We start from the raw sequence: 17,914 nt of genomic DNA on the forward strand, positions 1-17,914 counted from the left end.
CCTACTTGTAACCAAGGGCCATTGTATGATGCTGGGTTTCTAAGAATCAAGAATACAAGAATCTGGGAACTGAGAGGTAGGAACAAGGAAGGGCCTGGGAATAATTACTTCTAGTGACCCACTAGGTGAATTGGTGCTTCCCATCGCCACAATTTTAGGCTCTTCCGGTTTCCACGTTGGGGAAATACCTCAACCAGTAAACATAGTAAGATCTTTCTCACACTAAAGCTGTATCTGCTTCCTTGATCATTTTGCATTTCCTTATTGCCAGGGACAACTGACAGCTTGTATATTGTCAGCAGCAATTAACCCTTGTTATCATGAGAACATAAAATCATTGCTACGTAATTGGGATAGGATAAAGAGTATACGTGGAACTCAATGATTTGCTTGAGCTTCTTCTTATTTCCAGACTGTTGATAAACACGGAACCATTAATTTCCACAACCACATACTGACAGGGTGGGCCCACTAAACCCTTCGGGGTGAAGGTCTGGGTCACTCTATAAGGCAAGCAACCTAGACAAGCAGAAGTATTGGCTGCGGATGAGAGCACTCTACATGGATGTTAGAGGAAGGCGATAATAAAAATCAGTAGTAGCTCCAGGGCCATCTACAGCAGTGGGGACTCTACCTTAGGCTACTAATCTTTTTCATTTTGTTAAGAAATTGTGACCATCCATCACACTGAAGAGTCAGTAAGAGAACAGAATAAACTTAGGAGAGGACACTAGTCAGTTTCAGAAGGGAAAAGGGCGGCCTGGAGCACACGCTGCCCATCCCTACCCATGTACCACTACACGTATCGTGTCTAGATAGGCCAATGGTTTTTTACCACAAGCTCCTATGATTTTGCCTGAGGGTTTTCTGTCCATGTTGTAGTATGCCGGACCTACACATGGGTTAGGATAGAATTGTTGGAGAGTAGACCCCCAACCCCAGAAGTACTCCTTGACAAAAAATGGACTGAAAAATATCTCAGCTTCCTGGTCCTTCAAATACAGCAAATGTGAAGCAGCTCCAGCTGGCCTCTGTGAGGGCCCTGCAGGATCGAGCACCAATTGTCCGCAGCAGTAAACCTTTCATTAATCAACCTTCTATTCTCCTCCTTTCCCTCCTTGTCTTACTTCCCACTAGGTGAAGAATGTGAAAGGCTGTGTGAAGGCAGTTGAACTGGATGATTTCTGCATTCACTTCGACTTTGAAGCTTATAGTTTGAAGACTAAATTCAAGACTCGAGCCCTTCAGGACTTTTCCCTTCATGAGTTCCATACAAATTGAGCACATCTTAGTTCTCCTGCACTGGCAGTATGGATTACTTTAATACAGACTTATTTTGTTTCCCTGTTGTGTTAAAAATGCCTGTCTGGCTTCCCCAACTAGACACCTTCTCAAGCCATATCATCTAAAGTAGTGAGTTTCCAAGTATTTTATCCTCAAAGTAATAATAATAACTTCACTCAAGTACTCACAACAATCCCATGAAGTAGGTTCTATTTTTATTGTTCCTATTCTGTATAAGTGTGAACTAAGACCCAGGGATATTAAATCATTTCCCCAAGGGCACTCACCTAGTAAGTGGAAGGGTCAGGCTTTGAACTCAGGCACTCTGTCTTCTTAACCATTATCCTCTACTGCCTCTCAGGGATTATTTTTAATAATGGTTTTCCTTCATGAAAACTTTATTTTGAAATATTTATCTGTATAAACTAATTAGTTATGAATTACCCAATTTTCTAAGCAGCAACTTTTATTCTTATTTTTTTTTAATTAGAGTCACATAAAGAATCTCCAACCACAGAGTAGAGCTAACTAGTATGATAACTAGACTATACTCCCTATAACAGCTACTAGTGGAATGGATGAATGAATAAATGAATGAGAAACCTTACCTTATCTAATTTCAGCCAAATTGAAATAGAGGCTTGATGTTTACATTAGCCTGGGCAGCTTAGAGCTAGAGAGCTTCGTATTAGGCTATTATAAAATCAAACAGCAAAACACAAATTTAAGAAACATTATTACCTTGTGAACTCTAAGTGATCCAAGGATTATAATGATAACTTCTCATCAACTGGGCTTTTTTGTTTTATTGTTTTTTGGCTATTGTTGCTTTGTTTTGTGCTTTTAACCTTTTCTTCTATTGAAAAACCTCAAGTTTCTTTGCAAAGGACAAAATGGACTCCTCAGGAATATTCAGGCCACATGGTAAAGAATGGAGCATTGAATGTCATTTGGATTACTCCCAATATAACTAATCTCTCCAATTTTCCATTCATCCCTATGTGGCACAGGCTTAATGTTAGTTACAAATATGAACCTATCACTCCAACACTGGGACTGCCCATCATACTTAAGATTAAACCTAAATACCTTGCCTATTCAATTCTATGAAACATTCTTTCTAAGCAAAATACTATATGAATATTTTTCCCTTTGGCAAACTGAATAACCCCTTGAAAATCCATGACATTTAATGGATCTTCCTATCAAAACAATTCATTCACCATGCAATTACCCAATAGTAGTCCATTGATTCATTCCTTAAACACAACTTTCTATTGGTTTCTTAATGTCTCACACTTGAACATGAATTGACAGTTAAGGATTAGTAGACATTTTAGAAAAGCTTTCAACATGAAAGAAAAAATCCCAAAAGGCAAATAAACAGAAACAAATATATTTATCCTGAATATTCTCACAATTATGAAATGATATTGAAGATTTTTGCCTCTAAAAAACAAAGAGAGTATGCCGTGAAAAAAGGAATAAATAAGTAGAGAAACATGCACTCTTGGCAATTAAAAGTATCAAAAGTAACACATTCAACAGGAGATTTAGAAGAGAGAGTCAAGAGAATCTCCAAGAAAGTACACGAATGAATAAGAAGAAAATGGAAAAGGAGGGGGCATATATTACTGATGTGGACACCACGGAGATCTGAAAAACAGAGACATTTTGAATTTATTTGAGAAGTGATATAAGAAGATTTTTTCAAAACTGAAAAATAAATCTCCAGAAAGGAGAAACCACAAGAAAGCTAAATCTTTATTTACCTTAAGACAGACAATTAATGTCTAAAATTAACAAGCCAAGAAGTAGCAATATAAGCGTGTTATTCAGAAATTTGTGGATAATTAGCAAAATAAACAGATATGACAGCTGAAATGAATTCCTCCAAGAAACAGATCTGGAGGTTAGTAAAGGGTAGGCAAAAGTAGGGGGCAAAGCTTTGCTGGTTATATATATATACACATACACATTATATATATAGAATAGATATATAGAGAGAGATATGAATATATAAAAGTATATGTATCTCATATACATATATATTCAAAGATATGTATGTGTATATATATATGTACATATATTCAAAGTATGTTCTTTGGATCTTAAAATATGCATTAAGATATATATAACTTTGATTAAAAAATAAAATAAAGATCCAGTAGATAAACTATTAAAAAAAAAAAAAAAACTCAGGTTTTTCCAAGGCATTTTTTTCTTCCTAGGCCTATTGGCCTTTTTGTGGCATCTTTTGGGGATGTTTCCAACCCGGCAATCCTTTGGAAGTGATGTGATTAATATAGGTACAGTGTAGTATAATACGGTGAGGTATCTTTCTGATGTGGTTCTTATGGAAGTGATCTAAGGGCTATGCTTTGGGAACCTCGTCTAGACCAAAGGATTCCCTGCAACTGCAAACATTACAACTGAACTACGGGTAGAGCCAAGTAATTTAAGGCAAAAACAAACAAAAAGCAGCCGTGTTATTTTAATTTGTTCTTTTCTTTGGCCCACATCTTACCTGGGAACTTTGTAAAATTGGCTGCAATTGTGGGAAGTGGCTGGTTGTGTGGTCAGGCCTCTGGGTACCATGTCCATTCCTTGGAGATGATTGACAGTATCCAAGACAGCAGTTTTCCCAGTATTAGGGATGTAGAAGTCACCCAAGAAATGCTTATGGAAAGGAGTAAAAAAGAAAAAGAAGAAATGGGATTGAAGAAAAGGGATATGGGAAAACATTTTTATGTTTTTATGTCTGAGATGATATGAAACTAACAGCAATCTCCTAGTTAGGGTTTGGCTATACATGTAGGAAGCAGGCTGATTGTTTTGACTTGGATAAAAGACCCTCAATCTGCAGTTGCTGAGCATCTAAATGAGTGTCCAACACAAGATGTAGGAAAAAAACAAACAAGCAATGACTAATGCCCACAACTACTTTAAATCCTCTTCTGGAATACAAAGCTGACAAACGTGAAACAAATAGCAAGCAATCGCATAGCTACTATACACTGTCATAGAGACAGCAAGTGCAAAAGAAATTGGATGTCACAGGGGCCAGAAATTAATGGAAAAAGGAACCTTCAAGAAAGAATTCGATTTGGGTAATAATATATGCATTTATATAATGTGAAGCACTTTTCCTGTGTTCTTCTACAGTGTAGTCATACCTGCAACTTATAAATAATTTCAGCCATCACCTCCGTAGGGATGAGGAGGACTTGGAGAGGTTAAGCAACATGCTCAATTCACACAGCCAGGGCGGCGATGGAATTTAGCCGGACTCCAGGCCTTTCGTGTTTACTTACTCACCGCACAGAGCTCTGAAGAAAGGGTAAACCACGGAGAGGTAGAGAAGCGGCCTTTGTAAGTGAGAAAAATAAAAACCTGGCCACGGTGAGCACAGGAAAATGCACAGCAGAACCAGCACAGGAAAGCTTTTGATAGAGAAGGGATCCTGGGCTAGTTGAGAATTTATGGGCTTTGGAGCCAGACAGAGTCAGAGATGGATTATAGCTCTGCACCTTACTGACAGCAGGGGAGAGGACCCAAGCTCCCCAGCCTCTGCTTCCTCATCTATAAAATGGAACAACTGCCTCAGAGATTCGTTGTGAGGTCTTCATGGCACAAGTTATATTTTTTTAAAGAGTACCCAGCATAAATTCTTATTTCTTTTTTTCCTGATTGAAGTAGAGTTTTATTTACGGTGAGAAATAGGGGGAGGGGGTTGTCGGTCACAAACACCTGGTCTAATCATCAGTCAAAGCAACCACCTGCACAAGCAGGGCTGTACGTTATTCACTGGCTTCTGCCAGGTTCTTCAGTTGTCTTATTCTGACCAGCTCGAGCCGGTCCAAACAGTTTGTGCAGCTCTAGGAAACAGGCTGAGTTTGGTCTGTGCATCTTGGCATCCTGGGCCACGGGATCAAGTGGGGCAAGGATGGAAAAGTACCCGGCAATGCCTTCTGACTCCAACTTCCTGCCGGTGACATCCACCTCTTGCTGACTCTGAGTCACCGACAGCATGCCTTCCCTCCCCTGCGGCCCAGCCGCCCATTAGGCCCGGCAGTTCTCTTCCTATGCTGACTTCCCTTGTTCGCTCCCACACGTGTGCTCAAGGTGGAGGCAACCCTAACGAGGAAAAACGAGGCAGCTGCTGCAGAAGGCACTTCTTCCTCAGCCAGCAAAATAAGGGCTGCCCAGCCCGAAGCCTTGCATGTCACCCCTCAGACCCAGGATGCTCCCAACCCTGTGCTCGGGAGCTCTCCCAGGAGATGGGGAGCCCTATGAACCTCCAGACTGGGCTTTTGGAGCTCAAAGGCACAGAGCTACCTCCCTGGCAAGAAGGAACCCCCGGGAACTCACTCCTTGGAACCGTCCTGTGTATTCCCAAATGTGTTGTTAAAAATGAGCTCCCAGAAGAAGTCACCACAAACTCTCCTTGAAATTATCGTTCCTCAGACTGATATCGAGGTTCTCCATAATCTGCCTTTTCAGTCTGTTTTCCAAAGTGTCCCTCTGCTCCAACTCAATGTTTATCATGAATTTGGCTCATCAATCACACGGCTTCCCTGGAATGCTTGATAGAAACGCAGACTCCAAGATTCTGAGTCAGCAGATTGGGGTGGAGCTCAAGGACTTTGTGTGTAAGAAGTATTTTAGGTGATTCTACTGGTCAGGTGATGAGGGAACATGTTCCTTGATGGTTCAGGGGTGCTCAGCGTCCCCAGTGAGCAGTCCTGAGGTTCAGTTAAAATGTTGCCGTGGTCACTTTAGGAGAGAGGAGTCACAGCAAGGGAAACGCAGTCTTAAGAAAGTTCCCTGTTGCGTGTCAACTTGTGTCTCCCAAGAAGATAAAGTGAAGTCCCAACCCCAGGTACCTAGTGAGTAGGGTGTTTACAGGAGTGATTACAGGTGTTTACAGTAGGATGAGAATACTGAATTAGAGTGAGCCCGAAATCCAAATGTGACAGGTGTCCTAATAAGAAGAGGAAAATGGGGATATGGGTGCAGAAACACAGAGATACACAAGGGAGAAGCCACATGAAGACGGAGCCAGAGGTTGGGGTTATGCTGCCCTACACCAAGGAATACCACGGATTGCCAGCAACCACCAGAAGTAGCAAGAGAGAAGGAAAGACTCTTCCCCACTGCTTTCAGAGGGAGCATGGCCTTGCCAACGCCTTGATTTCAGAGTTTGAGCCTCCAGAACTGGGGGGGGGGGGATGAATTTGTTGTGTTAAACCACTGAGTTTAAGGCAATGTGTTATGGCAGCCCAGGGGCACTAACATACTTCTTCTGGTTGTGCTCAACGTCTCTCTCCGTCTCTCTCTCTCTCTATCTCTCTTACACACACACACGGTAACTAGAGCAGCTTGGTTATTTTGATTTATGTTATATTTTGGAACTCAGCACCATTTCATTTGGAGAAGAAAAAAAAAAAGGAGTTTTACTACTAACCAAAGTTTGAAAACCCACCTCTTTGGCCAAACTGAACTGTGAACCATTCATTCCCCCAGACAGATCCTCAAGTTTTTTGATGCCATGTTGGTATTCATGATGTCCTCGACATCTGGAGACTTTATCTACTTTTCATCTGTTAAAATATTTATTCATGAAGCTCAACTTGTATGATCTCCTCCACAAAGTCATGCCCCAATATCCCTTCAATTAGATTTTTTATTTCTTCTGCTTCTGAATACCAAGTGAATTTTTAAATCTTATTTTATTGCATTCACCTCATTCCACATTGTGTTCTAGCCTTGTACGATATGTTTCAGTCCCCCTCCTGGCTCCATTCTGAGCCCTGTGTTTTACCCATTTTTGTATCCTGCTTCCCAATCCCATCCCGTGCCTTACAGTGTTTTCCACACCGAAGCTGGTATTCAGTGAGCATTTATTCAATAGAAGCTGGTAGTAAAATTTAACAAAGGGCCCTATTCACTTGCTTTAAGTGCATTATTTAGGTGTGAATGGTTTTTTGCTGTTTCACACGGAGTAAACTTCTATAAGTTACTTTATTATAACCTAGGCTTTTAAAAAAATCCATACCAATAAAAAAATTAACTGAATGTAGATTTTGCAAAACAGAAAGAAAAGACAGGCCCAAAGCATAGGTATTTGTCTGAGTGAAGGAGAGTCCAAGGCACTGAGGAGAGAGAATTAATGCAGAGAATGTTAAGAGGGAGGGAAGAAAACAAAAAATAGAGTTTTCTCTAAGTTTTTAATCTTAGAGATTAAATAAGGACTTTATTTAGTCCTTTATTTAGGACTTTATTTAGCTCTAATAAGGACTTTAAAGGTGGGGAGGGAGACTGGAATCCTCTGAAACTATGCTATGCTAAACAGTATTCATCCAATATTCTCCATTAATGAAACATAACTTAAAAGTCCCAGTTCCATGGCTTATATTTTAAGGAAATTACTTGCTACAATGCAAACACAATATATATTATCAACTTTTTCCATGCTCTCATAAGAAAATAAACCTGTTTAATATTTCCCAAATAGAGAGTAATCTCCAAATCCTAAAAACCCATTTGCCTAGCTAAATAAATAAATAAACAAACAAATAAATAAATAAATAAAGCCTAGCTCTCAAAAAAGTCTCTTTGGCCCATTTTATTTGCTAAAAGACTGTGCTTTTTCTTATTTAAAAATAGTAGAAATATTTATTTTACTCTATCCTAATAGTCCAAGGCAATGGGTTCTTATCATTAGAGCCAAGCAAATAATAATAATAATTAACCCAAGAAATAATAAAATTGAACTTGAATTCAATACTATCTTCTTTATATTTTCATATACACTAAGCTTAACAGCCAGAACCTGGCTAACGGTAGTCTTCTCTCTGACGTAGTTCACCTTTCATAGTTACGTGCTGGAGTCTAATGATCACCGAAGATATTGTCTTAAGGTTCTTAGGTTAACTTCAGGAATATGTTGATTTTAACCTATTGTCATCCCAATATCTCTCAGTTTCAGTGGCTACTTTTATTGTTCCTTGAGCACTACAAGGGCAGGTTCCCCATCTTGAAGTCACCCACACCCACTATAAAACCTGCTACATTGTAATTTCTTAAGAAAAATCTACTGAATGGATAGAGTTTTTATTAATCCATAAAAATCCTGAGGCCTAGCTAGATTTTCAGTCTTCCATTGGATTGAGACAGACAAGGAAATCTGGACATTTGTGAAACAAGGTAGACAAACCATCAGAACATCTAATCGCCCAGAATCCCCCAGTCTCCAAGCATTCAAGTAACCGAGGTGTCCTGTTACCTGAAGATAATGAAGTAAACTCAAAAAGGCCCCTCGTTGTGGAGAACACTGTTTTACATCAATGTGCTGCTGAAGAAAGGGATTCTATTCTGGTGAATTGGCTAACAGCGCTAGTTTTCAGGTGTCCACAATATTCTCTATTTAGTCATCGAACGATCTCCTTCAGGTTACCACGTCCTAGTGCTATTCTATTTTCATAAGTGTTCTTTCGTCACCAACACATTTTCATCCTTCTTAATATTTCCAATGGCATCACTTCACTCCACTAACGTAAAAAACAAGCAATCTAAAAATTATCCTCTGCTGTTTCCCACTCATCCACAGAGTGAAGTTGCCATTTACGGACACTTGCTGTTGCCATGTTTTTCAGAAAGTTTGCCATTCCACAAGCTGTTTTTAGCCCCCATACCCACGACACTTCTACAGGCATTTAGTATTTCTTTATCTGATGCTTTTCCAAGGCAATACCTCCGCCTCCTCATTGAATCATGCGGGCTGTCTCTTAATCAAATGATATTTTTTGAAGTGTTTCCTCACTGGAGCCCACAAGGTTGTTTCTCATATTTTCCCCCACACCTGCTTCGTACACTAACCTAAGGAGAACTACTTACGTGGTTTATTGTCCTTTTTGGAACAGAAATATGATATTTGTCATTTCCCCATTCCACAATCTGGCCCAACAGTTGAAAGTATCTAAAAATATCAACTAATATTTCTTCATTTTCTTGTTCCTCAGAAAATGATATATTTTCTCTGTTTATATCTAGTGTTCCATAAAAGATCGGTTAGATTCAAAACTGTTTGACACAGTGAAAAAAGCCTGAAAATTAGCAGCAGAAAGATGGGTTCAAATCCCACTTATTAATGATGTGACTTTGGACACAAAGACATCTGAACCTCAATTTTCTCCTCTGCAGAATGGGGACATAAGGATTTACCTAACAGAGTTGGATGTTAAATGAGATATTATACAGTAAGTCACATATCTAACATCATGTGTGACACATAATCTTGAACCAACAATGTCTCCTAGTAGAGAACTGCCATGACTGTGGCAAAATGATACAGCAGGTACCTGCACCTGTACATGTACACCCATATACTTTAGTGTTGAGATAAAAAGAAATTATTATCTTAAGGTTAGAAATAGAATTCTCCTTAAAAAGGAAGTAGTTTTCATTTAAGAAAAAATATTTTAAAAAATTTTAATAGCTAACATTTCTACAACATTCTTTACAATAGCCAAAGAAGAAATCTTGATAGGTCTCTTGGGAGTAAACGATGAAACCCATCACAGAATAGCAGAAAGAAATTTTTTTTTAAGATTTTATTTATTCATGGGAGACACAGAAAGAGAGAGTCAGAGACACAGGCAGAGGGAGAAGCAGGCTCCATGCCGGGAGCCCAATGTGGGACTCGATCCAGGAACTCCAGGATCACGCCCTGGGCCGAAGGCAGACATTCAACCGCTGAGCCTACCCAGGCATCCCAGAAATTTTTTTTTAAGTAAGTCAACCGCTCACTAATAGGAAGAAACTAGAATTTGGGGCACAGGAGAAAGCAAGGAAGGAAAAGGAGAAGAGAGAAAAATGAAGAGCGTAGAGTATTTTGGTGAGAGATTGGCATCTACATTAGCCAATGTGGTAAGGGGACCTTTTGAAGAAGAGAAATGTGAGAAGGTCCAATAATGGATTTCAAGTTCTTTTTTTTTTTTTTTTAATAATGTGGGTGCCCTCCATATCCTCAAAGCCTAACTGTCCCACGAAGTTCTAGAACAATGCTTGTTAACTTGCATTTTGTTGTAACGGTTATGGACATTGCAGAGTAGGATCGAATTTTGCCCTTGTGAAAACAGCGCTGATGGGGAGCCCGTGTGTGGGACGGTGAAATAATTGATCTGTGAGTAGAAGGACTCAGATCCAGAGAGGATCATGAGTAGATAAGCCCCCTGGGAGTTTCCAGAAAACCTACAGAAGATAATAAACTTTCCACAGGATGGAAGAAGGGAGCTCAAGCACTTTTATCTAAACAAGAGATGGCAAATGCTTTCTCTGAAGGGTCAGATAGTAAATCTTCTAGGCTTTTGCTATAGACTGAACGGTGTCCCCCCAAAATCCACATGTTGAAGCCTTGGTTAGATAGCCAGTATGATGATATTTAGAGGTGGGGACTTGGTGCGGTAGGTAGGGTTAGATGAGATCATGAGGGTAGGGCCCTCATGACAAGATTACTACCCTTCTAAGAACCTCTGGAGAGTTTGAGTTCTCTTCTTCCGTACACACATTGAGGAAAGGCCATGTGAGCATACAGCAGGATGGAAGCCATCCACGACCCCGAAGGGGAGCCCTTGCCAGACCCACCCATAATGGCACTTCGACCCCAGACTTCCAATCTCCAGGGCAATGAGAAAATAAATATCTATTGTTTAAGCCGCCCAGTCTATGGTATTTTGTTATGGCAGCCCAAGCAAAATAGGAAATGTGGTCTCTGCTGCAACCACTCAACTCTGTCATTATAGCAGGAAAGCAGCCATAGACAATATGTAAACAGGCATAAATCTGTGTAAATAGGCATTTTATTTACCAAAACAAGTGGCTGGCTAGATTTGGTCCATGTATAGTAGCTTGTCAACTACTGATCTAGACCAGGGGTCAACAAACTACCTTATACAGACCAAATCCAGCTACTTTCCTGTTTTATTTATGAGGGATAGATTTTATATTTTAGATGATTACATTTTAAACGATTATGTCTCTACATGATATCCAATATTGTGCTTCTTATTTTGCAGACTAAAATATTTACTAACTACTCCTTTAAGAAAAAGTTTGCCAATCTCTGTTTTGAAACATAAGGTCCAGTTGACACCTAATTCCATATATACCAGGTCAGAATTTCTGTCCCTATGTTAAGACCCAAAGTTGACATTTGGGAGGGAAATATTGAGGGAAAAATTTTTGGGAACTCCTAACTTTCCTCCAAAACCTATTTTTTGCATTTCAGTAAAAGGTAGCAACACACAGTTAAGAAAGCACAAAACCTATCTATCGTAATCCAAGCTACCAAAATTACCATAGATGTTACCCTAATGCACGCTATCACCCACCTCTCACCCAGATAACTATCACAGCCTCCTCCCCAACTACTCTCTTCCTGCTTTTACCTTCCACCAACCACCACCTAGTCCAGAATAGAAGCCAGATGATTTTTTTTTAACTTAAATTCTGTTTTACCCCTTTGTGTAAAATCCTCCAGTAGATCCCCTGGCTGCATTTAGAATGAAAATCCATACCCTAACCATACCCTGCAGGATATTTGACATACCTGCTTCTCAGACATCAACAAAGTGACCTGAGTCCACTGCACTTTGGTCCAGTTTCCTCTGCCTTCTGCCTGTCTCTAGGATAAGACCATCCTCTTTCTCCAAACAGAGGTTTAGGCTTGCTATTTCCCTTACCTGGAATAATTTGTTCCTGCCTCTCACATTGATGACATCCTTTTATCATTCAGGTCTCAAATTAAATACCACCTCATCAGAGAAGACTGTCATAACTCTCTAAAGTAGATGCCCCCAATTATTCTCCATCACAGCACTTTGTTTAATCCTACATGATGAATTTACTTTGTTTATAAACTCCATGCACGCTATCCACTTCACCTGGGGCCGTGCTTGGCACTCTGCAGCAGGCACTTGATAAATATGTGCTGAGCAAATGATGGAATGTGACAAAGTTCAAATTGATAAACATAAGATAATCCAACATTTGTAGTGTAATTTGGCAGTTCATAAAACCTTTTCAGACAAATTAACTCATCCAATTCTCATGGAAAATGGAAAATGCACAAAGTCTCAGGAGTGTACAGCTTAGTATGAGAAACAAAAGTAACTCTGATAAGAGGCAGCACACGCTGAAGGCACTACTGGTGGTACAAATGAGGTATTTTACAAAGAGAAAAAAAGTTGGAGTTCAGGGGCTTTAGAAAAACTGTATTAGTTTCCAAGGGCTTCCATAACAGCATACCACAAACTGGGTGTTTTTATTTTTTTATTTTATTTTATTTTATTTTATTTTATTTTATTTTATTTATTTTATTTTATTTTATTTTATTTTTTACAGTTCTGGAGGCTAGAAGTCTGAAATAAAAGTGTCGGTAGAGCTCTGCTCCCTCTGAGATCCTGAATAGAATCCTTTGACTTTCCCTAGCTTCTAATGGTGCCTGCCACGCTTCGGCATCCCTTGGCTTGCAGCTGCATCACTTTAATGTCTGCCTCTGTCATCACGTGTGATTTCCTCATGTTTCTCTGTCTGCATTTCTCCTTTTCCTTCTTAGAAGGACATCAGTTATACTGAATGAGGGTCCAACCTAATCAAGTATAACCTCGTTTTGACCTGATTATATCTGTAAAGACCCTATTTCCAAATAAGATCAAATTCAAGGAACTGGAGGTTAAGACTGCAACGTATCCTTTTTGGAACACAATTTAACCAATAATAATAATAGGAAGTTTTCCAGGGGAGGTAATAAAGACAATTATCTCGAAGACACTCATATTAAATGTGTTGTAAAAGGAGATTCTATCATTCAGATTTCTGCTAAGGTAAAGCTACATAATAAACAGCTCCAAAAAGTCAGTAACTTATGACAATAAACATTTCTCACTAACCGGTGTGTGAGCTGGCTGAGGCGGCTCTCCTCCCAGTGGCAGGTCGGGTTGAGGTCTCTTGTTCTGACACCAGTGGTTGCTTGGGGCTCGCTCTTTTCATGGTAGTTAGCCAATGTGCAAGAGGTCAAACGCTGCAGGCAAGCACATAGAAGCCTCGGCTGCATCAGCTCTGCTAACACCAACTTGGCCAAAGCAGTTCGCTGGACCTAGGTCAATATCCAATGGACCCAGAAAAGATCCTGCCCACTTCCATGGGAAGCCAGAGGAAAATGAATGAATAATCAAATACAATTATTCAATCTTCCAAGGGATTATCGCCAAATTTACTCATTGTTTCTTGGGCTCTGACACTTCCTAAGGAGCTCAGAGACAGAGATCCTAACCTAGACTTTCTTTTACAACCCTTCACGAAGGTCTCACATATGGAGATCTCTAGACTGTGCGACAATTCCACGTCTCAGATGAGAAATGTTCCAGTAATTTAGATGTGATGGAGAACTCTTTCGAATTAATGAGAGGTCAGTTTTTCATGTGCTCACATTGTACATTTTTATCTTCAATGATTGTTAAAATGGGCTTTGCCAGTATACCATACAGGAAGGGCATTGGAGGGAGTATGTTCCAAGAGGCTGAAAAATGGGGAAGGATATTTTATATGGAGCCATTGGAAAGAAAAAGAAAAACCAAAGAAATAATATCCAATCAAAGCATTTAAAGAAATATTCAGTCAGAGTCAGGTGAAACCTACTGCAGTATTGAGTCTAAAACAGGGGATGTATCAAGGGGAACTAGACAGAGTGAGGGGAGTCTTAGAAAATTGCCCAAAACTTTTTGCAAGCATTCTTAGCTCTCCCTCAGTGACTGGCATGAGTGTGGTCCATTAGGATGTCAGACTGGCTGAAATACAGATTTAGGGTACACATGTTCCATCAGAATGCTGATTGCAGAATAACATGCAAACCTAATTTTGTCTTGTTCAGAGAACCCGTTCCACTCAGGGAAAAAATTCGCTATTGGAAAGTGATGACAGGATGGAGCCGTAATGGGGGAAATTCCCTGTCGGTCAGTATGAAATGAGTCAAAGGGGTATGAGATGGTTTAGTGAGGACTCTGCATTTAAATAAGCAGAAAGGTAAGCCATGATATGGACAGAGGAACATCGTAGAGCCAGTGAGGGCAAACCTCTAGGTTTTCCAGGTATTAGAAGATGAAACAGAAGAATGAAGGTCCTAGAGACTGGTATCTGAGAAATGCTGAAAGACACTGGAGATATTTCAACAATGGGAACCCCCTGTGCATGTGTCAAGGACTTTTTGATGGAAGAGGAAGAGGACTGGTTTGTTCTATAAGTCTCCAAAAGGGAGCCCAGTAGACAAATGTGCATTATCAGTTCAACCTATAAAACAGAGATCGTGAGCTTTCTATGAAACCTATACTGTGGGTATAACCCAGTCTGGGTCGCACATTCATAAGAGCCTTGAGTCAAAACTTTCGGCACTATCTCTATATGATGTTGTGCATTTATCATTGTGTGTCCTTAGCATTTTTAGGTGTACAGCAAAAAAAAAAAAATTCATTTAGTGTAAATATAAGTTTAAAATAATCCTATCTTGGCATTAAAAAAATATTTTATGAACCTGCAAAAGCAATGGACTCAGGTCTCTCTCAACCTCTAAGAACTGCTGGTTAAAGGAAAGAGGACAACTATTTATTTAAGATGTGGTCAAGGTAATTTGTATGCCAGGCATAGTGTTAGACTAGATGTCTAAGATTCCATTCAAGATTGACAGTCTTTAATTTTAACTTTTCTAGGCTGCACTTTCTTTGTCTGTAAATACAAGAGGTTGGACTCGCTCAGCTTTCTCCCCGTGCAGTCTGAAATAACACAACCGATTCCTGGAATGCTCTTTGCCCCCCAACACGGTCCCCGCCCCCACTCATCCACCTCACAAGAAACTAACTCACGCCCTCCTTCTGGTTTTAATTTGAACCTCAGTTCTTCAGAATAAACAGCTAATTTTCAGGTTAGGCTAATACCTCTGTTGGACACACACCTACCTCACTTAAACTCCGTGAAGGGCTAGATTGCTCTATCTTCATGCCAATATTTAGTACATAGCATAGTGTCCCACAAACAGCAGAAAGCTCAACAAATGGTTATTAAATAAATAAACAAATTACTTGGAATATTAAGAGGTGTTAAATGAAAAAAGGCTTTGGTGGTAAAATTCATTTAAGAAACACTGAACTATTCTTACCAGATTTCTTTATTACCATTTTCAAAATCTTTGATATGTAAACAACTACAGAAAGGAAATGTAGTGCACTTGCTCAATTCTAAGAATTACTTTTAAAAACTATTTTACATGTCTCAAATCTATGTTTCTTATTATATAGCTTCTTTCCCACCCTTCCTTACACCTCCACACCAAAATCTGTTATTAAATCTTAACTATTTCCTACATTTAATGGTATCACAGAATCAGGGGAATCCATTAGTAAGAGTGTTTCTCAAATGTGGTTGATTATGGAATCTTTTTTTTACAGAGATTCCTCTGGGACTAATGAGGTACAGGGTATATTTTAGGAAACACCAGAATAGAAGGTCAACTTCAAATTTACTAACCTTTGAGACTACTGGCCAGAATTAGGAAGCAATATGCTATAGATGAAAAATAAATAATAATAATAATTAAAAAATAATAATAATAATAATTAATTTTTTAAAAAAATATATGACTCCCAAGACTTGAGTATTCCAGGACCTATTTAGTAATCTCAAACATGTCATTTATGCAATCTAAGTCTCAAGCATTTAATCAGTAAGAGAGGGACAATGTCATCTTTTCTGCTTACCTCATAGGACTATTATTAGAGAACAACAGGAAATTTAAATGTAGAGAGGTCAGATTCTGATTAAAGAAATTAGAATGAACAAACAGTTTATATTCTGCTCTTCCCCAAAATACACTGAAATGACAGCAAAGTGATCTTTTAAAAAGGGTTAACTACACACACAAACACATACACACGTATACAAAGGCAACATTTTGGAAGCTGGAAGGCAGATAGAAGAGTGATAATTGATTTAGCAAATTATAAAATGCTGAAATCGTAAAAGAAAAGCAGATAAGTATCTTAATTTGCACTCCTTAACATCTGGATACATTTGTAGGAATAAAGTCCTTGAGAGGGCAAGAAAGATGGGTTCTAGAGCAAAATACAGGGCTTGAAGGAGAAAATGGAGAGGAGGAATTATCCCCTTTCAAACAAGAAAAAAAAGAGAGAGAGAGAGAGAGAGAAAATAAAGAACTGACATATGTTCTTCTTACTGAAAGTGTCTGCTGGGTGCCCAACACAATGAATAAAGTAAAAATAGTACCACTACACATTATAAAATTTTGGAATTCAGAAGGTAATGACAACCCAAAAGCTCTCTGGGGTGGAGGCAAAGAGAGGATCAGAATGGAATCAACCTTCTTACCAGCAATAATTAAGTTGACAGTTTGCCCATTGTGTTTGATCATATTAGTAATACGCTTATATAGAGGATTTAGAGATGAATTAGTGACAGGTACATAGAAAACAAATCAAAGAAAACTAAGACATTTATTTATTCTGGAAAATAAAAAATTTAGAAAGATGAGACTCAACTGTAAAATGTGTTCATAAAATTATAATAGTATAAAGATGGAACATAAATTTAACCATAAATTTTGGTATAACTATATTTAAAGAAGGATTTGTTATTTTTCTGTTGTGTGGTACCAAAAATTATCTCAAATGTAGCATTTTAAAACAAAACACATTCATTCTTTCATATTTCTGTGGGTCAGGAGTGGAAGCACAGCTTAGCTGGGTCCTCTGCGTAAGGTCTCACAAAGCTATAATCAAGATGTCAGCTGGGCTGCATTCCCATCTGGAGAATAATCCACTTCCAAGCTTATCCGGGTTATTGAGAGAATTCATTTCCTTGTGACTGTGGGATTCGTAGCAGCTCTCTTCTTCAAAGCCAGCACAGAGGGAGGGAGTGGGTCTGCTAATAAGAGGGACTCTTGCATAACATAACCATGGGAGTGACAGCCCATCACCTTCGTCGTACTGTAATGGTACGGACCCTCAAGGGGAGGAGATTATATACAAGGGTGTAAACATCAGAACATGGGGATCATCTGGGCCACCTTCATGTTTAAAATATCAAAGAGCAGAGGCAGCTTCTATTTTTCTGATACCCCATAGTAGCACAGTATGTCAGAGTTAGATCTCGATGGTAGCCGAGCTCCTCCATTTAAAAATTTTTTTTTTTTTTTGGTGAATTTACAAAGTAGTGTGACCATCATAAAAATCCAGTTTTATATCATTTCCATTACACCAAGAAGATCTCTCATGCCCAATTTGCAGTCCTGTTCTTAACCTCATTCCTAGACAATCACTAATATGCTTTCTGTCCCTATAGATTTGTTCTAGATCCTCCATTTCTGCTCTCCTACATGAGCCCACCTTATGCCTAAATGCTTTCAGAACCATTCTGTTTCCTGCATCCTCTCCAGCCTTGAGGGCAATGGCATCCTGGAGATGGCTCTTACCAACTCATGAGAGTCAACTGTTAAGTATTTGGGACTTTTTCAGTTCTGTTGTTAAACCACTGCTAGCTTAAAGATGGCCCTTGTGGGAGT

General features: G+C 39.1%; 1 long non-coding RNA gene across 3 annotated transcripts in view; it reads right to left on the bottom strand.

Moving 5' to 3' along the window:
• Positions 1 to 13,374, bottom strand: part of LOC121476344 — a 107,772-nt gene extending 94,398 nt beyond the window's left edge. For all 3 annotated transcript variants that reach the window (XR_005983921.1, XR_005983920.1, XR_005983919.1), the window contains exons 1-2: positions 13,239 to 13,374; positions 3,812 to 3,963 (exon numbers count right to left, since the gene is read on the bottom strand). This is a non-coding gene — a long non-coding RNA (uncharacterized LOC121476344). The remainder of the gene's footprint in view (positions 1 to 3,811; positions 3,964 to 13,238) is intronic.
• Positions 13,375 to 17,914: the final 4,540 nt, after the last annotated feature.

Source organism: Vulpes lagopus, chromosome 15 (assembly GCF_018345385.1).
Source record: "Vulpes lagopus strain Blue_001 chromosome 15, ASM1834538v1, whole genome shotgun sequence".
NCBI lineage: Eukaryota > Metazoa > Chordata > Mammalia > Carnivora > Canidae > Vulpes > Vulpes lagopus.